This window comes from Protopterus annectens, chromosome 5.part1 (assembly GCF_019279795.1).
Source record: "Protopterus annectens isolate FY-2018-M chromosome 5.part1, PAN1.0, whole genome shotgun sequence".
Classification (NCBI taxonomy): Eukaryota; Metazoa; Chordata; order Ceratodontiformes; family Protopteridae; genus Protopterus; species Protopterus annectens.
The window spans coordinates 363,947,234-363,969,863 of record NC_056736.1 but is presented as its reverse complement, the minus strand read 5'-3'; the positions used below and the strand labels follow the sequence as shown (position 1 = coordinate 363,969,863).

Genomic DNA, 22,630 nt, shown 5'->3' with positions numbered 1-22,630 from the left:
TCTCTCTTTGTCTACCTGCAGTTCATGTCCTTCAGAAAGGGAAAATGTCAGTGTGGGAGGTAGATTACCCATAAGGATCATCACGAGCGGAGTCTTTTTTTTTGCTTAGGTGCTTCCCACATCCATGCATCCTGTAGACTGTTAGAAGCTGGTTGTTGTCCCTGCTCATCTGCCTTAAGAACCAGAGGGTTACACTGTTAGCCCAGGGTAGCGTAGTTGAATCTACTTAACCCCAAGGTACTGTTAAGTAAGAAGGCCAAGAATTCTTGACCAGATTTATTGTCTGTCCAGCCTCCTCCAGATGTCTCTGTAGAAGAGGGGGATAGTTTTGTAGACCATTCAGCGTCTACATCATATTCCTTTGCTGCGACCCTGTCAGAGGCCAGCATTGATCCATTCTTTTGCACATCCTCTGAGGCTTTGCAGGAGTGTGCTCCGGATGTCGAGCGGGAGCTGCAGTTAATTACCTCTGAGAGCTCTAGAGGGATTCTGCAGAATCTGGTCAGTTAAGATGTTTCAGGTACTCTTATTGTATCCCATCAGGATTTGGAACTTATTTGTTACGGCTGATGTCCCTACCAAGAAAAAGCAGAAGACTAAGCGTTCTTCTGTACACCTTAAGGACCCTCAAATAGAATAGCAGGAGTTTACATAGAGCCTGTTCAATGCCTTAATGACCCTGAAACCTCCCCAAGGGGTTTCTTTGCCTACTTCCTCTTAGACTTCCCTTCCTTACAAAGGGGACTAGGGAACACGATTTCTCAGATGAGGATTCAGAATCTGATGAATGATCCTTGCCTTACTCTTCTCATATGCCTTCACCTTTGACTTGTAGTTTTGATGAAACGAAGTCCATTAGTCCTGAGTCTTCTTTTGAGGAGTTGTCTTTTGGGGATACAATAGCTAGAGTGATAGAATACTTTAAGCGGGATTCTTCTCAAATGTCTGATACCCAGAAATGGCATTATCAGCTGCCTCAGGTGGATCTCCTAAACCTCCTGCAGTGCCTCCTGTGTTAGCTGCTTTGTTAGACACCCTTTATAGCAGCTAATAAGTCTTCTAACTCAGCCTTCTGCTCCACAGAGACCTGACTAGTTCCATAAGGTTCCTAATGATTCCATATTCTTACTTAAGTGTCTTCCTGCTGACCCTGCCATGCTGTCAGTTTCTGCTGATAAGCCTTCTAAGCGTTTGCCCTCTTCCAAGCTTCTGCATTCAGATAAGGATAGTAGGGCAATGGTGAGAATTGGGGAAAAGGTTTATACTGCTTGTACTTTGGCCTTTTGGGCCATCAGTTACCAGACCCACATGACCAGATATGCTCTGGCCTTGATTGCTCAGACTAGTCAGGTTATTTCTGATCTCCCTGATTCTGAAGTCGTCTTCTGCTTTATCTGTTTTGGGTTCTGCCTCTCAAGCGGCTTGCCATTATGTCAAGTGCAGCTCTGATGCAGCTGATGCCTCTTCCAGAGATGCTGCCTTTAGGTCTGTCATGAGGCATTACTCTTGGCTTCATCTACAGTCTTTACTTGAGGACATTGACCAAGTTGCTTCGTTGTCCTTTCAAAAATAAAAATCTGGTTTGGACTGCTATTGCTGCTATGTTGAAGTCTGTTCAAGAAAAAAATATAGCTTTTCAAGACTTTAAACATTTTTTGGTTCTCCCATCCCGAAGTTAGAGGAATTCTGCTAGGTCTGCTTTGTTTGCAGACAGCTTTGTGCGGCAATTAAAGGCAGAAAGAGTGGTAGGAGAGTTCCTCGTACTAAGTCTTCTTTGGCTTCTGTGGCCCAGAAAACTCCTTTATTTGATAAGCCTGCTTCTCTTTGACATCTTGTTCCCCCCAACCCCTCAGGCAGGTTCCTTTGTCCTTCTGTCTCCATGTTTCTTTCAAACTGGCATCTCATTACCTTGGATTCTTGGGTTTATCTGTCATCCATCATGGTTACTTCATGGTGTGGAAGTCCCTCCCTCATTTTTCAGGGATTCCCCAGCCTCGTCTGGAATAGGGACCAGGGAACTATTCAACCTGTCTCTCCATCCCAAGTAGGAAAAGGGATATTACTCCAGGATGTTCCTGATTCTTCGAAAGGAGGGAACCTTGAGACCTATTCTGGATCCTTCAAGACCTTTCTCAAAGTTCCTTTTTTTTGGACGCTCCTCTTCAAGCCCCGTTTCCTCTTTTACTACTCCTGCCCCCCCACCCCCACACACACACACACACACACACACTAGGAGACCTAGGATTGAAGTTGTTTATGAATCTTCTGACCAGGATTCTGATTTTTCTGATGATCTGGATTTGCCCTTATCTACCTATGAGGATTCTGATGCAGAGGACTCTATCCCCTCTGCTTCCCCTCCAGAGGATTTTTATTTTGGTGAAACCTTACAATACTCTAAGGGAGCATTTCCACTGGGAAAGCCAGGATTTTTCTGATTCAAAAAAGAGGCTTAGGGATTTCTTACTCCTGCCCTCAGCATAGGCCTTTAGCTATACCTCCTGTACTAGACATTGTTGATGATGCCTTTTCAGAATCTAGTTTGGCCCCTGATTCTTTGCCTCCTGCTCCCAGAAAACCTGACCGCTATTACAGGGTTCCTGATTCTCACAAGTTCCTTTTTAAAAATCCTATTGTGGATCCAGAGACTATTTCACAGGGACCCAAGGGCATTAAGGCTTCTACTGCTAAAAATCCTATCCCCTCTGATAGAGACTCCAGGGCGCTGGATAGATGGGGTAAGAAAGTTTACACTTCTGCAACCTTGGCCAGTAGGGCTTTAAACTACCAGTTTCATATGTTAAAGTATCAACAACATGTGACTGGATTGCTTAAACAGAAAATGATGTTGATTCCTGACTGCTTAAAATAAAATGCATTCTGCTGAACAGGTTGGAAAACATACTTGCAATGTGGAGTTTATTCATTAGAGGCCTCTTGCAGGGCTGCTGTTACTGGGTCTGTGCTCAGTAGGCATGCTTGGCTTAAGGAGCAATCTTTGCTTGATCATGTTAAAGCTGAATTGTTGGATGCTCCCTTAAATCAGGACCGTCTGTTTGGCAACAAGGCTGAGGAAGTTCTTAAAAAGATGGAAGATGAAGCTAAATCTATGCAAACTGTTAAAGATTTTTTTACAAGTTCAGCCTCCTAGATTTAGTAAGCACTGGCCCTCTAAAAATTGGTCCTTTCCGTCCCCTTCCAGGCCTTCTCAAGCCAAACCCAGACACAGCAGAAGCCCCAGGTTTCAGTCCCAAGGGACACACAAGACTAGGCAGTGGGGAGTTTCCGCACCCAAATCTGGGAGTAGTAAGACTCCCCCTATGGAAAACTGTCTCAATGACTTGTTTTTAAAACTTCCAAGCACTCCCCAACTGAATGCTCCTTTAGGCGGAAAGATTGGTCTGCAGGCCAAAAACTGGGAACTCATTACCCAGCACAAATGGGTTTTAAATAGTGTCCCAAGGATACAGATTTCACTTCCACATGTTACCAACACCAAGCGGGTGGCCAGATCTACCCCCAAATCAGTGGGCAGAGGCCCAAAATCAAGTACTGTGTCTCTCTTAAACATGGGGGCTATTCATTTGGTACCAGAAGAGGAAAAGGGACAAGGTTTCTATTCAAGACTTTTCCTGGTACCCAGAAAAGGTGATACATGGCGTCCTATCCTGGACGTTTCTACTCTAAACACCTTTCTGGTGATTTCAAAATGCTGACTCTTCACCAGCTGCTTCCTTTGCTAGGCAAGGATGCATGGCTGGCAACACTAGACTTAAAAGAATCATACCTGCACATCCCTGTCAGGGAGTCTTGCAGAAGATACCTGCACTTCAGGGCAAGCTACATGCACTATCAGTTTTCTGCACTGCCTTTTGGCTTATCTACTGTGCCCAGGGTATTCACAAAGTGCCTAGCTCCAGTCAGGGTATTCACAAAGTGCCTAGCTCCAGTCATTGCATTTTGCAGGCAAAGAAATATTCAAATATACCCGTACCTGGACGATTGTCTAATTCAGGCAGAAAGCAAGGACACTCTTTTGGATCATCTGGCCTTTGTTCAAAGGGTACTGACTTGTCTGGGGTTCATTATAAATGAAAAGAAATCACACCTGGTGCCCCGTCAACAAATTATATTCCTGGAAGCAAGCTTGAATACAACTTCCCAGATGGCTTTCCTCACTCCAGAGAAACGGATTCATTTGACAACTTACTTCAAACAAGTGGTCACAAAAACCCAGCTATCTGTAAGGCAAATACTGCAAGCCTTGGGGTTCATGGCCTCCTGCATTCTTCTAATTCCATATGCAAGGCTGCATATGAGGAAACTACAGTGGTATCTCAAAAGCCTGTGGTGTCAGCATTCACAGGATCTAGAGGTAAGGATTCCTGTCATACCTTGCCTACGCCTAGAGTTCTTTTGGTGGGCAGAGGCCTTCCACCAAAACAGGAGACTACCATTCACATTATCCACTGCCGCCCAAATCTTAACAGACGCATCAGACTATGCATGGGGGGGGGTCACCTGGAAGGGAAGTGCATTCAGGGCAAATGGAACCCAAGTCAAATGCACCTGCACATAAAGCAAAAGGAAATGTTAGCTGTACAGAATGCTCTGACTGCCTTCAAGGACCACATTCTTCCAGGACAACTAATGGTAAAGACGGGCAACACCACTGTCATGTGGTACATAAACAAGCAGGGGGTTAGACATTCTTACCCCCTCTGCAGACTAGCCATGGCATTGTGGAACACAGCCTTGAGCTACCAAGTGAATCTGCAAGCTCAATTCCTGCCAGGAAAACTAAATACACTGGCAGACTGATTAAGCAGAAACCTCATGGACCCACACGAGTGGAAACTGGAACCAAGGATTTTCAACATGTTGACAAGCAAATGGTGGAGCCCAGATATAGACCTGTTTGCCTCGCCCCAAAACCATCAACTGAACAAATTTTGCACAAGGATTCCCCACAAGCTATCTTGGAAAGTCGATGCTCTATCCTTCAGCTGGAAAAACCTATCAGTTTATGCCTTTCCTTCTCTGCCTCTGCTCTCCAAGGTACTACTAAAGATCAAACAGGACAAGCCAAGGACGATTTTAATTGCACCAGACTGGCCTCGCCAACACTGGTACCCACTCTTGCACAGTGTGTCACACTTGGCTCCATGGCACCTGCCTCAGACTCCTTCCCTGTTGTCTCAGCAGGAGAACCAGATCCTGCACCCTCAGTTGCAAACCCTGAACCTAGCAGCCTGGCTAATTACCTAATCTCTCCTTTACCATTCCTGAGTAAATCAGTGATGGATATCATTTTAGAGGCAAGGAGGCCTAGTACTAGAAAATCTTATACTGCAAAATGGAAAATATTTTGTGCCTGGAACCAGTCTCGAGGAATGAATGCAGTGCCCAATTTACTTCAGATTCTACAATACTTGACTGAGATGCTTCATAAGGGCCTGTCCTTTTCCTCCATCAAAATTCATGCATCAGCCAATTCAGCTCATTATTGCGCAGAGCCTCCCCTCTTCTGTCACCCACTGCTCAAACAGTTCCTCAGAGGGGCCAAAAATTTAAGGCCACCTAGAAGAGCTCCAACTCCAGCCTGGGATCTTAACTTGGTCTTGGAGAAACTCACTCTTCCTCCTTTCGAGCCAGCTGCTACTGCAGACTTACAATTTCTTTCCTAGAAAACCGCTTTCCTTTTAGAAATCACTTCTGCAAAAAGGGTATGTGAATTACAGGCCCTTATGGCAGTGGAACCTTTCATCATCATTCTTGCAGACAGGGTGTCCCACAGAAGCAGTCCCTCCTTCATGCCCAAGGTGGTATCCAGTGTGGCTCTTAACCAGTCCATTCATTTGCCTTCTTTCTTTCTTAACCCACAGAACAAAGGGGAACGGATACTGCACTCTTTAGATGTCCACAGACAGCTTAGATTCTACTTGGACAGGACTAAACCTCAAAGGAAATCTGAACAACTGCTGGTGGCATTTGCTGCAGGGACAGAGGGGAAAGCCATTTCAAAACAAACCATTTCAAAATGGATAGGCCACTGCATTCATTTCTGCTATAAGCACCATGGAAAACCTGTCCCACAGGGCATCAGACTCCATTCATCCAGGGCTGCATCTACTTCTGCAGCCTTTCTCGGGGGCGTCCCTACTAGGGACATTCTAGAAGCTGCTACCTGGAGTTCTGTACATACTTTCACCAAGCATTATCATTTGCCAGTTGTCTCTAAATCCAGAGCTGGTTTTGCCACTGCAGTCTTGCAGGGCCTTATAGCTGGTTCTAATTCTATTTAACTTCCTCCTCCCAACCTTAGCTTTGGGAATCTACTCAAATGTAATGACTGCAACAGTGAAACACGAAGAACATAGTACAGTTGTGTACTTCAACAATTGGCTAAGCTACTGGTGTCATACAAAGGGGATCCAGTATTTGTCTGCCTGGGAAGACATGATCGACAGACCATGATGCTTTTCCAGAGATGGTCTGCACCTGTCACCCCTGGGATTTAGGTTACTGACTAAAGCTCTTGCCACCCCTATAGTGCCTTTTTTAGGCAAGGTTCAAAGGATAAAACCATCACCGTAACAGATACAAGCATGCAAAATCTGAAGGTAATGCTACTCAGTGCTAGAAGTTTAAACCTCAAAATGCACTCTCTTGAGGCACTCCTAAAAATGGAGAACATCGATATCTGTGCAGTGACTGTGACCTGGTTCAAGGCTCCAGAGAGCACCCCTGCAATACCAGGCTACAATTCTTACCACACTTTTCGGCCACAAAACCAAGACCGAAACACTAAAGGTGGAGTGTCCATATTCACCAAGGGTATTCACACCTCCAGGCTAGTTACCCAACACAATGCATCTGAAATTCTCCAGGTGCAACTAACACTAGGTAAGACTGCAATCCAAATTGTAGCTTGCTACAGATCCCCCACCATACCCCAATATTCTCACTACACCTTCCTAAACATACTGGAAAATATTAAGATACAACCAAACACCCTAATACTGGGTGATTTCAACTACCCTGCCATTAATTGGGAAAACTACTCCGAATTCAACTAATCCATTGTCCCACCAGGGGCTCCAATATCCTAGACCTGGTCATTACCAACATGAGAGACAGATGCTCCACACCAGTGGTCACCCCCTCATTGGTCAGGTTTGACCATAAGCAAATGACCCTTGACATCCACATCCAACCCCCCAGTAAGGAAACCTTAAAAAACTTCTCCAAAGCCAACTTCATGCTACTGAAATCAGAAGTGACCAACTTCACAACACCCACGCAGACTGGATCTGGAAGTTCGACTGCAAAATCCTACACTAAGGCACTGTACGAGCACATCTACTCGTGCATGAATCATGCCATCCCAAATAGAACCAAGATGATCTTCTCCAAAAAAAGGAAGCCAATCTGGTGGTCCCCTGCTATAAACAAACTATACAACAGAAGGAAGAAACTGTTGCAGAAAAGAGGAAAATCCCAGGATGCAAAAAACTCCCTCACCAGCCTCAGTAAGAAGCAGAGATCCCTCATAAAATCCTCAAAAGCTAGTTACGAAAATAAAATTGCCAAAGATTCTAGATTCTATAATTATGTCAAGAATCTAAATGGCAATGCTCAGATCTGCTCTGAGCTACAACAGAATGGCATTGAATATACTGATCCCAAGGATATTGCCAATATCCTGGCAGATCGATTTAGTGCCAACTTCACCCCCCTCTCACTCCCTAAAGGGCCCATCTCAATACCAAAAGATTGCCAAATTCCGATAATCACAGCCACACAGGTAGAAACAGCACTCTCCAAAGCTAAGAATACAGCATCCATGGAACCAGATGCCATTCCAGGCTGTGTACTACATGAACTACAAAATGAACTGGCACCCCACCTAAGCGTCCTGTTTAATCATAGCCTCATCTCAGGCTTCGTGCCCACTGAGTGCCGCACAGCTACAGTTATCCTGCTCCACAAGTGAGGATCCACCTTGGATCCAGGGAACTACTGTCCCATCAGTCTGACAAGCCAGATCCGCAAGGGCATGGAACGCATTATCATGGAACTTATAAACAAAGACATTGGCAACCTTCAAACACTAGACCCCACCAGTTTGGGTTTGTGAAGGGCCGATCTTGTCTCCTGAATCTGATTGACTTTGTCGAATCAGTCTCCAGAGCTGTGGACGAGGGTAAGGCGGTCCACACAGCCTGTTTGGACCTCGCCAAGGCCTTCAACACCATCCCCCACTCTGGAATCATAGATAAACTTACTAAGCTGGGCATAAATCCCTATGTCACTCGATGGGCTGCCAACTGGCTTACTGACAGAACCCAGATTGTAAAAGCAGCAGACTCCGAATCCAGCTCCAGACAAGTGGAGTACCTCAGGGTTCAGTCCTGGGACCGCCCTTGTTTGGCATCTACTTCTCTGAAGTACAAGCCAACACTAAGGGACTCTGACTAACAAAGTTTGCAGATGACTGCAAACTGGGAGCCATTATGGAATCCCCAAATGATGTGGATATTCTACAAAAGGGCCTTACAGAAATAGATGCCTGGTGCCAGAGCCATGGGCTCAAGCTTAATGCCAAGAAATGTATAGATGTTATGTGATCCTATCTCGCCTACATTCTGACTGATGGGTTCGGAGCCGATCCCTCGGCTCCGACTCGGCACGCTTATGCCAAAGAGCGAAGTCTCTTATTGGCTGAGCTTACTATATCCCAGGATGCACCACTCCCAGTCCCCCAGATCTCGTTTGCCGCTTCCCTGCGAAGACGTGGTCTCGAGCTGGCTGGGCTGAGTAGTTATTATTAACTAACTTTTTCTGTCAGTTTTTTGCTGTTTTTTGTCTCAAAAGCTGTTTTAACGGCTAACGCTCTTATTGTGTGTGTTTGGATTGTGAAAACTTGTTGTGTGATTGGGTTGAGTTTGATTTCGGCCCCCCCTTCATCTAGGGCCTTCCCGGTCAGTCAACCCTTCTAAAACTTTACAGGGTTTCAGAGTTCCCTGTCATTTGCGCTATTAAGCGATAACTGTAAGCCTATTTTTTTAGGTTTGTCATCAGTAAATCAGTAGTTGTATATTTTCCTGTCAAAAGTTACTGGAATTGTTTAGTATAATGTCTCAGACTCCTAGGCCTTCGGGCTTTAAAAAATGTTCAAAATGTGGTTTCAAAATGTCTATCACAGACGATCATTCGCTCTGTGTGTATTGTTTAGGTGCAAAACACTTGCAGGAGTCATGCAGCGTATGTCACGCTTTTTCCTCAAGGGTCCTCCAGGAGAGGAAAAATAAATTGATTCTTAAAGGGTTAATTAAACCTTCCTTTGAAGAAGCCTTGGCATCCTCTCCTTCTCCGGCTAAAAGAAAGGCGCCGGTTCCGACCAGTCCGTCGGATCCGACCGCCAAGAGACATAGGCAGGCCTCCTTGCCCAAAGACTTCGAGCCGAGGTCGAAGTCTGCCTCGATGCCACCAGTATCGACTCCTCTGGCTTCGAGCCGATGGCTGGGGCATCGAGGCGGGTCACCTTCGCGGCTCCACTGCTCGGAGCCGACAAGGGTCGCTCAGACACTTCCTCCTCGGCGCCAAGTCCACCTCGCACCGATGGAATCTGGTGTATGTATTCCCTCGGCGCCGATACTCATCGAGTCGCCTCGGAGCCGGTCCCCTAGCCCTTTGGGGCCGTTGGAGAGGCCGTCTCGAACCCGTTCTATTTCCTCTCGGTCTTCGAGAATGTCAGATTCTGATATAGACAGGGTGCTCCAAAGACTGTTCCAGTCCCCAGTCTTCCAAAAATTTGTTTCGGTTCCCACCCAGTTGGCTTCGGAGCCGATGACCTTGCCCCACCCCATTGCCATTCCTCCTCCGACTGCTTCGGCTCCGTCGGAGCAGGTGCTGTTGGAGCCGGTGGAGATCTCAGGGTCGGCTCCGACCCTTACTCCAACCCGGGCCTTCGGGTCCGAGTTTGGTACGCGGACTTCTTCGGCTGGACCCGGGGGTGATGTTTCGGGACCTATGCTTTGGTTCCGAGCCTCCCTCGGTGCTTGCTGCGGGACTTCCGTCGGCTATCACGGCTCGAGACCGGACACTCCCAGGATTCTGGGGTCCGGCCAGGGCCATGAGGAGTGCCTTGGCCAAGTCTTCTTGCCATCTCTCCGGCTTTACCGCACCTTCCTGGGCGTGGAGACTGGGTCTTTGGCAGTTCCCCTGTCCGTACCCACCGGAGCCCCGAGGCCTGACGTTACCCCAGTGGGGTTCCCTCCTCCTGAGGGTTCTTCGAGTTGTCTTCGGAGGAACCCCCAAGGAAGAGATCGTGGAAGAGGAAGCACGTGGACTCCCCCGAGTCTATTACATCAGACACCGATATGGATGATGCAGAGGGGTCCCCGAAGTCGTCCTCGGATGATGTCTCATTTGCAGACATCTTAGAGATCCTCAAACAACGAGGTGGCTGGATATCCAAACCCCCCTCTGCGGACGAGTCAGTGCTCCTCAAGGCCTTTGGGGCTCAGCCCTCCGCCTCCTGGGTGTCTCCGCCCTTCGACGAGCTTCTGGATTTAGTTTGTCAAGGGCGGGAACATCCAGATACCGTGGAACCAGTCCCTTCTCGTCCAAATAAATTTTTGTCTGCTCCCCGAGAAGGAGTTCCTCACTAAAGGCGGGGCTGTAGATGCCATGGGGGGGGCATCTGCTACACAACAGGCCGGGGCAGAGGCTTCAACGTCCGCCCATCATCCTAATAAGGAGTCTAGGAGTATGGACAGGTACGGAAGCACACCCTGACTTCAGCGGCCTTTACTTTAAGGTCTCTGAATTATTTGGCACATTTTACCAGGCTTCAGAGGGATCTGGTCAAGGAGTTGTCAGATTCCCTCTCGGTAACCTACCTGAGCAGCTAGCCCAGTCGGTTAGCTCTCAGTTGGCTATCCTTACGCCAGTTTCTAACTCGTCCATGAGGCTCATTTCCTATGCGGCCGAAGGCGGTAGAGCGGCAGGCACAGGCGTGGCTCTCGAGACAAGCCTGGCTCCGCTTGTGTCAGTTCGCGGAGGCCTTCAAGTCTTCCTTCGACGCTCCCTTTGATGGGTCCTCATTGTTTGGACCCAAGCTTAAAGACACCCTTACCCGCTGTGAGCAAGAGGGAAAAACTTTATCTGCCGTAGGTGCCCGTTATTCCACTCCCTTTCGGCCTTACCCCAAGGCTAAAGGAGGGGAAAATGTGGTTCCAAATCTCGCAAGTTTTTCTCCCAACAGCAGGAAGATTCCCTTCCAGAGGCAGAGGACGGGAAATTTTTCAGGGAGACGCCGTCCCAGAGGCGGCAGAGGGCCCCGCAATTCTGGAGACCGCGAGTCCTTTCGTGGCTCTTCAGCCTCCCACACGCCATGAGGGATTGCCCGGCTGTGCTGCTCGAGCCAGTCGGGTGTCGCTTGCCAAGCACCTAAAAGCCTGGGAGTCAATCACTCAGGACAGATGGGTGCTTCGATCATTGCCGGAGGTTACACCATCCCATTCACATACTCCCCACCGTCCAAAAGAATCCCGGACCCACCACCCAGTCAAAGGGAAATGGCAGCCGCAGAAGCTTTAAAGCTGCTAGAAAAGGAGTCATCCAACCGTCCCCACAGACCAGATCGGATCAGGAAATTACTCCAGGTTCTTTTTAGTGCCAAAAAAGACAGGGGACCTGAGACCAATATTGGATCTCAGCAGACTGAACCAATCCGTCACGAAATCCAAATTCAATGGTCACGTTACAATCCATTCTCCCATTGTTGGAGAAGGATGTTTGGATGTGCTCCATAGACCTCAAGGACGCCTATTATCATATACCGATACATCAGGCGTCCAGAAGGTATCTGCGCTTCAGCCTGGGAGTCAGTCATTACCAATTTTGCGCTCTGCCCTTTGGTCTCACCACAGCCCCAGGGTGTTCACCAAGTGTTTGGCAGTAGTGACGGCTCACCTGAGAAGTCTTGGATTCCAAGTGTTTCCCTATCTCGACGACTGGCTCCTGACTGCCACCACCAGGCATCTACTAATGGACAACCTCAAAGCCACCATCTCCCTGGGTATTACCCTGGGGATTACATTCAATTGGTCAAAGTCTGTCTTGCTGCCCTCTCAACGCATAAAGTTTATAGGAGCAGAGATAGACTCAAGATTGATGCGTCTTTCTTCCTGCCGAAAGGATCCAAACTTTACAGGGCCAAGTTCAAGCTCTGATCTCGAGATCCAAAGCCCCAGCCAGGATGGTTCTACAAGTTTTAGGCTCAATGTCTGCCACGGTTCTTTAGTTCCTCTGGCAAGATTACACATGAGGATTCTTCAGTGGCTATTGTCAACTCAATGGTCCTTTCAGGATCTTCCCTCAATCATCACATCATGATTACGGATATATGCAAAGGGACCTTCGCTGGTGGCTTCAGACATCCAATTTGGATCAAGGAAAACCCTTTGTTCTTCCCTCTCCAGTGGTTACCCTGACGACAGATGCCTCCCAGATAGGGTGGGGGAGGCATTGTCTGGGCAGGCTAGTTCAGGGCTCCTGGCTTCCAGACGAAGCTCTTCTCCACATCAACGTGTTGGAGATGAGGGCTGTACTTCTATCCCTACAAGCCTTACACAAGTTTCTTCCTTAGGGCATCATCGCCATCCACACAGACAACATGTCGGTGGTTTGGTATCTGAACAAACAAGGAGGGACCAGATCATACCCCCTTTGCAGAGAGGCCATGAGAGTGTGGGAATGGGCTGTAGCTACCAACCGCTTCTTGGTAGCGACCCACATCCCGGGAAAGTCAAATGTATTGGCAGACAAATTAAGCAGGACAATTCTCTCTCCTCACGAGTGGTCTCTAAACCACACAGTAGCAGCTCAGGTTTTCAAGAGATGGGGGACGCCGTGCTGCGACCTATTTGCAACTCCACAAAACACCAAGTGCCAAAAGTTCTTCTCCTTGATCCCACATCAAGGAGTACCAGCCATGGATGCTCTAGCACAACCTTGGCCAACAGGGCTACTTTATGCCTTTCCTCCAATTCCACTTCTTCCCAAAGTTATTCAAAAAGCTTCTCAACTGGGGTCTTCAATGATACTGATTGCCCCATACTGGCCTCGTCAGATATGGTTTCCTTACCTGAAGAAGCATGCAGTGGACGATCCGTGGACCTTAGACCTAATTCCGGACTTGCTAATCCATCAGTCGGGACATCGGCATCAGTCCCTTCAATCTTTGAATTTGACAGCTTGGCTCCTCCACTTCCGACCTTAGTTAGAAGGCACACACTAGACCCGGAAGTTGTTCACATTCTATCTTCGGCCCACAAACCCACCACTAACAAATTGTACCTCAGTAAGTGGAAGAGGTTTGCTATCTGGGCTCAACTCAAGGGCTTAGACCCTATCACTGCTCCTGTCCCAGAGGTTTTGAAATTCTTAACATCCCTGTTTAATCAGGGATCTTCTGTCTCAACTATTAAAGTCCAATTAGCGGCTATCTCTAAATTCCACGAATCCATGGATCCTCCTTTGATGAGCAGCAGACTATGCAAAACTTTCATTAAAGGTGCGAGCCTATTAAGACCACCAATTTTTCATCCTGCACCTCCGTGGGATCTTGATTTGGTGCTTCGCGCATTAACATCTCCCCCTTTTGAACCGGCTGCTACATGCGAGTTAAAATATCTGTCTTGGAAAACTGCATTCTTGGTTGCAATTACTTCTGCAAGAAGAGTTTCAGAGCTTCAAGCCCTGTCTATTAAGCCACCATACTTGATTTTCCACAAGGATAGAGTATCACTTAGGCCTAATCCATCCTTTGTCCCAAAGGTCTGTTCTAGTTTCTGTCTCCAACAATCTCTAGAGCTACCAGTTTTCTTTCCAAAATTCTCCAATGAAGCAGAATACACTCTCCATAAATTGGATGTTCACAGGCAATTACGCTTCTATTTAGACAGGACTCAGCAACTTCGTAAGTCAGACCAGTTGTTTGTGTCCTTCTCAGATAATAAATTGGGCCAAACCATCACAAAAGCTACTATCTCAAAATGGATCAGAGATTGCATAACTCAGGCTTATTCTTCTTCGAATAAGCAACTTACAACATCTATCAAAGCTCATTCTACCAGGGCTATGTCTACTTCTATAGCTTTTCATTCCAAGCTCGCTATATCGGAAATTTGTGCTGCGGCTACTTGGTCCAACCCGCACACTTTCATTTCCCACTACAAATTGGATGAGGCATCTAAAGGACGAGCATCATTTGGTTCCACGGTACTCAGGAGTGTTTTCCAGTGAGCCACCCAGGATTCAGGTGCTAGGGACGCTGTCCCATCAGTCAGAATGTAGGCGAGATAGGATCACATAACATCTTTTAGTTATGTACTCACCATAACTTCAGATGTTTGGGATCCATCTACATTCCTAATACCCACCCTCCTTCCCCTGCCTTGGAGATCAGAAGAGATTGAACGGTTTTGAGTTCTACTGTTTTATCTTGTTTCATCTGACGATGTTATATAAGCAGGGTATGCATGTGTGCATGTATGCGGACAAACTAGATCTGGGGGACTGGGAGTGGTGCATCCTGGGATATAGTAAGCTCAGCCAATAAGAGACTTCGCTCTTTGGCATAAGCGTGGCGAGTCGGAGCCGAGGGATCGGCTCCGAACCCATCAGTCAGAATGTAGGCGAGATGGATCCCAAACATCTGAAGTTATGGTGAGTACATAACTAAAAGTTATCCCCTGTGGAAAAAAACATGTACCCATGAACTACCACATAGGTGGCCGGACACTAAACATCGAAAGTGCGATGAGAGACTTAGGGACACAAGTGGACAGTGGTCTCACTTTCAATAACCACATCGCCGCAACAGTCAGGAAATCCTATGTGGCACACCTCATCACTAAGGGCTTTTCATCCAGAAAAAAAGATGTCATTGTCCCACTGTACTCATCCCTCATTAGACCCATTATAGAGTATAATGCCCCATTTGGTATGTACCTCACAAGACATCTGCAACAGCTGGAAAGGCCACAGAAATACCTCACTAAAAGAATCACAGGCCTAAAGCAGATGCCATATGCTGACCATCTAAAAAAGACTACAGCTATACTCTGTGGCATATAGTCTACTCAGAGGCGATCTCTGCTTAACATACAACGCCATGTGAAACCCTGAGCTGTTCGACATGCTCCACTTAAAGAAATCCCAATCCCTCAGAGCCACAAGCTCCACGGATCTAAACCTTATCACAATGAACAAAACATGCTGGAGGGATAGGTTCCTGACCCAGAGACTCCCCATACTCTGGAATAGAATGCCCATACATGTCAAGCAGAGCGCCTCATTAGCCCTCTTCAAAAGGAACCTTAATGATTGGATGGGAGATAGGAAATTCACCCCGGGGATCATGTCAGTCGCCCTGCTAGACAGAGCCCAGAGAAGCAAATATTGTGGGAAGAAATTTCCAGGGAATTGTTATGGCTAGGCTTGCATAGGCCTTAGGGCCGATAGCCTAGTACCAACCTATGAACCATAAATGTAGATGTTCGAGTGTATTCACTGTTGCAGTGTTGGTTACCCTTCCTCCAGCCACCTTTTTTCTTTTGGCTATACCTCTACTCTCACTTACTATGCTCTAAAAGCTTTTTGGTGCATTTGCTTTTTTGTTAGAGGTATATCCTTGTATTTATACTTGTATTTATAGATTTAATTGCTTCCCATTAGGGGAGTATCTGACATCTGGGACAAGAAAAACTGATGTAATGGCGTCGGCTGCATGTTTTATACCCCTGACAACCTGACGTCATGGAAGAAGGGACAGCAACTGCCGCAGGACCCAAGACTTTGTTAATCAGACCAACTGAGGGCTACTGCAAGCAGATAACCCCAAATGTAATGACTGCAACAGTGAGTACACGCTAGCATCTGCATTTATGGTAAGTGTACACAACTGTACTTTCCAACCAGAGCTTCTTTGAGCCCTGGGGTTCATGGCCTCTTCTATTCCAATGTGCCCTCTTGCCAGACTGCACTTACAGAAGCTTCAGTGGTATCTCAAGTAATTTTGGCTTCAGCATTGCCACCCTCTGGATTTCAGAGTGCCTCTCCTTCCTTGTTTAAATTAAGAATTTGAGAGATGGATTCAGCAAATTACCCTCAACCCAGTCTGTCCTTTTCAGTCTCTGGTCCTTTCTCAAGGACTGTTCACTGATGCTTCAGATGTGGGTTTGGGGCTTCCTTCCAAAATCTCTGCCCCCCCCCCCCCCATTAAACCTCAGATCATATCAACATCAGAGATGAGAGCTCCGATTCTGTCCCTTCAGGCTTTTCACCCCATGCTTTCCTCAAGCCCTCTGAAGTTTTACACAGACAACACCACAATGATATGGTATATAAACAAGGGATAGCATAAAGTCTTACCTTCTCTGCAGGCTTTCTCTTCAGCCCTGAGATCTGGCTCTTAGTCATCAGTTACTCTTCAGGCAGTCTATATTTCTTTAGAGCATAGTCCAGTGGCACACCGAGTAGGTCTAAAACACAAGCTCATGTGAATGGATGCTTCACAGAGACATGTGTCTGGACATAGTCCATCAGTGTGGTGTTCCTCAGGTACAGCTTTTTGCTTCATTTCTGAACAGGCAGCCCCTTTTTTTTCTGTTAGACTACCATGACATTGGGTGTGCAAGATGGGCACCATCTTTTCCTTACAAGGGAATGTTTCTCTATGCCTTCCCTCCGGTTCCCCTACTTTGAGTCCTGCAGAAGATTCAGCTGGATTCCCCAAAAATCTTTTTAGTGACGTCTTTTGGCTAAGACAGCACTGGATCCCCCTCTTAATGCATCTGGCTTTTTCTGAGGGTTTTACAGAATGTAAGAAAACCTGCAACTAGAAAGCCTTATATGTCCAAATGTCTGGTGCCATGCTCATAACAGAACCCTTTTTCAGTGGGGGTCACTCTGGTTCTCTCCTATTTGTGAGTTGCGCTAGTCTGTCTTGGCTTGTTCTGCAACGGTCCATTTGTCTGCTGTTTCTGCCTCTCTGCCCTTGAATCCTCCTCTGGCTTTTCACTTTGAGGTCCGACAGTTTCTAAAAGGTGTCCTGCATCTCGGGCCCCTGAGGAAACCTTTTCCTTCTCCTTAGTACTTTAATATTGTTTTAGAAAAATTGACCCAGGCTCCCTTTAATCCTGCAGTTTCAGCTTCTCTGCAACGTTGTACCTGTAAGATGTGCTTATTGCTTGCTGTTACTTCTGCCCAGAGGGTTTCTGAGCTCCAGGTCCTTATGACTATCCTTTTTGTTTCATCACAGAGACAGGATGTCCCTTCATATTTATACTACTTTTATGCTAAAGGTTTTTAATGAGCTGTCCTTGAGTCAGGCCGTACACCTCCATTTTTTACTTAGTGTGCTAGTGAGAGGGTCCTTCATACCTTGGATTTGCATAGACAGCTTGGGTATTTGGATAAAACTAGAACTAGCAGGTTTGATCAGCTTTTTGTTTTCCTTTCATCCCAGGACATTGGGTTTGGCTGTTTCTAAACAAACCATCTCTTTCTGGATATCTAAGGCCATTTCCTTTTGTTTTTGTTTCCATGGCAAGTGTCTTCTTCCACCAGAGCGTCCTCCTTATGGCTGTTGCCTCTTCTGGTGCTTTCTTCAAGGGGTTAGACACCAGTTCTGTCCTTGAAGCTGCTACTTGGTCTTCAGTGCATACATTTACTAATCATTATAAATTGGATATGGTTTCTAGGGCCAGAACAGTTTTGTGAGAGACATTCTGCACAAGTTCATTGAGGGCTTTTCCCAGCCTTCCACCTTCTAGTCCTTTTCCTGAGCTTTTGTACTCTCCCTAAGGTGAAGAATACTGCAACAGTGATATAGATGGACATAGTACAGTTGTGTAAAATCTTACCATAACAGTAGATGTCCTTATTTTCACTGTTAGTGTTTGGTTTCTCCCTCTACCCCCTGTTTTTCCTTTTTGTTTTGTTTTAGTTTCCCTGCTGGCCACGAGTTTCCTTTTTCAGTCTGCATTTTCTCCTTCTTGATGTGAATTGCCTCCTTTGTCCTATGGAGACTGCTCTGTTCTGGGGCAATTTAGTCCTGGGTAACTATGTCCGTACATCACTTTTATGTCCAATGTGCTGTGTGGGGAGCATACGTGTGATGTATGGCGCATACAAGATCTAAAGGTTTTGGTATACAGGCTAGACGTTGGGCTATCCTTGACAGAAGATTCCTAAGGTGAAAACTGCAACAGTGAAGGCAGGGACATCTACTGTTACGGCCAGATTTTAGACAAATGTACTGTCCCAAACCTTCAGTTTTTTCTTACACATACAGTTAACGTATGTCTGGTCCAATGTAATTATTGCATGCCAGCATGTGGTTTACACAGAGGAAAGGAAAATATATGCATATTCAACAAATTTTTTCAATCATCATTTCCATTTCTGGGACTACTGCTGCCTTTAGCATTCCAAGTACTGTGACAGTTACTCTTAGTTACGGAAATACAAAATTTATTTAGCATTCAGACTCATTGTACTTTTGGGAGAAATGTGTGTATGTATGGAAAGTCTTTTTCATACAAAATATATATGTTTGCAAGGCTGTTTCTGTCGCACATCTCTTACCATGAAGGAAAGTTACCTTTTGGTGGCACTACAACTTTACTATGCACGTTATTTTAACTGCGTGATTATTTTACTCTTCTTTTGAGCAGACTTTTTCAAGTGATGGTAGAAATCTGTGATATGTTGTATCCTTGTGTCATTGGTGCATCTTACCCAATGTTGTGATACACCCATGCTGAAGCTAGTCTGTTACCCCAGTCAACTTCCTTCTGAGTAGCAATAAGTTCTAAGCATTTTAAACAGAGCTTTTTTAGCATTCTTCAGGAAGAACAATGCAAATTTGCAAGGTAGTTTCATGCAACAGAATGTAAATATTTATAAAAGCATTTTTATAAATGAGTAGAAATTGAGTAATTTTGTGCCATCTATTCAGTGTTTACTCAGGGCAGTCCCTCGTTGGGCACTTGCATCCTGTGAAAAAACACACGAAAAATGACAAATGTCCTGAGATTTTAGCACAAAAATCTTTTTCCAGTTTCCTCTAATAGTTGCATAAAACATTTAATATTAGTCTGAAATACTTTTGTATTACATAAAACGTAAACAAATTGAAGTGTACAGGAAAGAACTTTTATTATGGCAAAAGGTAGAGTAGTGTCCCTTGCACTGGTTGTGGATACGAGTGGTCCTGCAAAATCTCGTTTCCATAAAAAATGTCACACTTTGTGCATTTGAAAAGGTGGCAACCCTATTTCTACTTGATATAACTACTGTGCTATCTTCATTTGCTTCTTTTACTAAATTTAACAATTAAAAATATATATATATTTTTTGTTTAAGTCTTAGGTGTTCAACATTATATTACTGTTTTAACCCAAGCCCATAGCTCTCTCCATTATAAAGACATAGTGCAAAAGGCTTCAGAGATTTCTTGCCTCTCAAAGTGTTCTGCTTTGATGGACTCTGAGGATCTGTCAGCCAACAGTGCTTCAAGGCTATGTGGATATGTCTATTGCTGAGGGAAACCTTCCCTTAATTTTTTTTTCTTAGGTAAACTAGTTTTGCTTTTACAAAACTAGTTTTATTTATGCTAGGAAATGTTTTGTTTGGACTGTCATTCTATCGCAGTTGGCATGAGTACTGTGAATGCTTGTGGAAACTATTTGTGTTTGTCTCTTTGCTAAGCTTTATTTTTCGTGTAGAATTTGTGTTGTGGGCAACAGTGGAGTTTTCAAGGGGACTGTCAAGTGGACTTTTTTCCGTTTTTCTTTCTCTTTTTTTTTAAACATCAAAGCTACCTTTGTATCCGGAATTGAGTTTTCCATTTTTGAGGCTTCCTTTGCAGCTGGTCCCATGGTGTGCACACACACACACACACACACACACACGTTCCTCAGATCACTTACTGTTTTCCCTCTGGTGTAAAACATGCAACCAACAAGGATTGGGAGACAGACATGTCCTCTGTGGGCAAGTGAGAACCATGCTTGACTGTCTCTGCATTAGGTTAGCCTTTTTCCATGGATTTTTCCCAGGAAAAGAAAACTGTTAAAAAATGTGTCTGTATATATATATATATATATATATATAGATATATATATATATATATATATATATATATATATAGATAGATATATATATATATATATATATATATATATATATATATAAATGTGTGTATGTATAGGTGTGTGTGTGTATGTATGTATGTATGTATATATATATATATCTCTCTCTCTCTATAGATATATATATATATATATATATATATATATATATATATATATATATAATGTATATGAAGAAATCACCCAAACGCCAAGGAACTGAATGAAAATAAGTCACTCAAAAATGGTAATAATCAAGCATACCATGTAAATCCACAAACAGAAGGATATCCACGATACTCCAAGCCAAGCAACAAAAGAAATATCACAGTTCCAATGAAAAGCTGGCTGTTAAGCCCCAAGAACATATAAATCTTGTAAGAATCTTATAAAAACTTCTTTATTTAATGAAAAGTAAGCGCTTTCGCGGAGAGGAACTCCGCTTCATCAGACATCTGTCCCCAAACATGCTTTTGTTAGACAAACTGCTAATCCTATTCCCTTTGATGGGAATGGGAAAGATTTTCAAGTTGGATGGAGCAGCAGTTTGCGTTGTTGCTTCACAGCAAGAGGCTCTCCAGTTCGTTTCTCTGCTGGGATGCTTTTTGTGCAGAGTCTGCATGTCCTCTCAGCATTCGTGTGGGTTTCCTCCCATGTTGCAAAGCCCTGCATTTGGAGCATTTCTCCCTAGGCCTCCACTGAAAACTACCTCTTTCCAAGTCAGACTTTCCCAGTAAACAAAAGTAAATAAAATAAAAGTGGGAAAAAGTTTATTCTTCTGCCACTTTAATTTTCAGGGTATTAAACTGCCAGGCTCGCACGTTAAACATTTTGCTTTTATCTTTTGAACGTGAAAGTTACTCGTCAGCCTTCACTCTTCTGACATGAAAAATTCTTTGCCTCTCTTGTTTCTTGCTGCTCATGTAATTAAGCATGCCTTAAAGTGTTCTTATAACACTGTTGTTTTTGGATTGGTCATGAGATGATTTTTCTTGGTTACATTCTCAAAATCTCCCTGAAGCCCATCCATCCATCCAAAGCCCCTTTTTTCCATTTTTGCACATGGGGTCTGGGTGTCACTTCAACAGTGACAATCATCTAGAACCGATATTTACACCGCCGGGTGGCTAGCCCTGAAGCGGAAGAAACCCTGCCTCCCGAAGACTGAAATTTTAACTTCTTCCCTGGCAAGGAAGTCTTGTTTGTCCCTTTTGCTGCTGTGGTACTTGAAAGATTTGATGCGAGGGGAAAGTTGATTCAAGGGATGACACTGATTTTTTCAACCTTCCTTTCTTAAGCCAAATAAATTTTTTTCTTTCCTCCTCCTCCTCCCCCCCTTTTCAAAAAGCAATTTAAGCAGCAAGGTGCCAACAAACAGGATTTTAAAAAGCAGCGGCAAGGAGGCTCCAGAAATAAGGGGAAACCCTCTCAAAAAGAAGGGGAAAGCCTGTCAAAATTGCCCCCCCCCCTGCACCCACCATGTTGGGGGGCTGTGCTCCCTACAACCTCTGCAAATTATATGTACCAACTTCGAAATCACACTTTAGTGGATAAAAGCGTAAATTTTCAATCCTCACTGCACCACGATCTCATTCACAAACGTTGAAAGCATATTTTAATTTTAATCAAGTATTTAAATGGAGCAGCTCTTCTCTTCACAAGTCTGCATTTAGGAAGTCTGTGTTCTTGGACATAATTAGTAGTAGGTATTTCATTCTAAATGGTGCAGTTCTGTTATGTAACTTTCGGTCTTGTCTCAGTAAAAATTTCAGTTTTGTAGCCATTCGATCTACTGAAGTAGATGCATTGTACCAATATGTATGTGTTTGCCTTGGCTTTTACAGTGTAGATAAGTGATTCAGTATATTCTGTTTTCTTGTATGCCTCTGTTCCTTGGGTCATGGCTGAAAAGTGCTTTAGAACCAGCCAACCTACCTGGTTTTCAAACAGTAAATAACACATTTTAAATTGTTTTGCTTTGACAGTTCATGTGCGACTGTAACTGATATGTGTTTAATGTAATAAATGGATGACGGTACAAAAGCTAAGGCCTTATGAGAGTACGAGGGTGTACCAGAACTGTATGCCATTTAACACCGTCCTCTAGGACTCTAAAGAGTTGCCAGCTCTTTTTCTGAATGTAACAAGGGTAGCAGTGAAGAGGGAGGACTTTACTGCTAGCTGTATGACATACAAATATGTTTAATCCATGAAACAATACCCCACTTGCTAAGTGATCTACTTATTTTCCATTTTGTTTTAAATTACAATAAAACTTGAGTGTTTGGGGTCATGAAGATTCAGTTTTGTCAGTTTTCGTTTCTTTGCACAGTGTTTTATAAACTAGTGAGTGTAATAGTATTGTTGGAGTTGAGTGGCCTGAGAGTGCAGTGGAAGTTTGTATCCTACAGAGCAACAAA

General features: G+C 44.8%; 1 protein-coding gene across 1 annotated transcript in view; it reads left to right on the top strand.

The window, feature by feature from the left end:
• The window catches only part of RNF121 (ring finger protein 121), a 658,308-nt gene that overhangs the window by 488,288 nt on the left and 147,390 nt on the right, over positions 1-22,630 (top strand). The gene's annotated exons all lie outside the window — the stretch shown is intronic.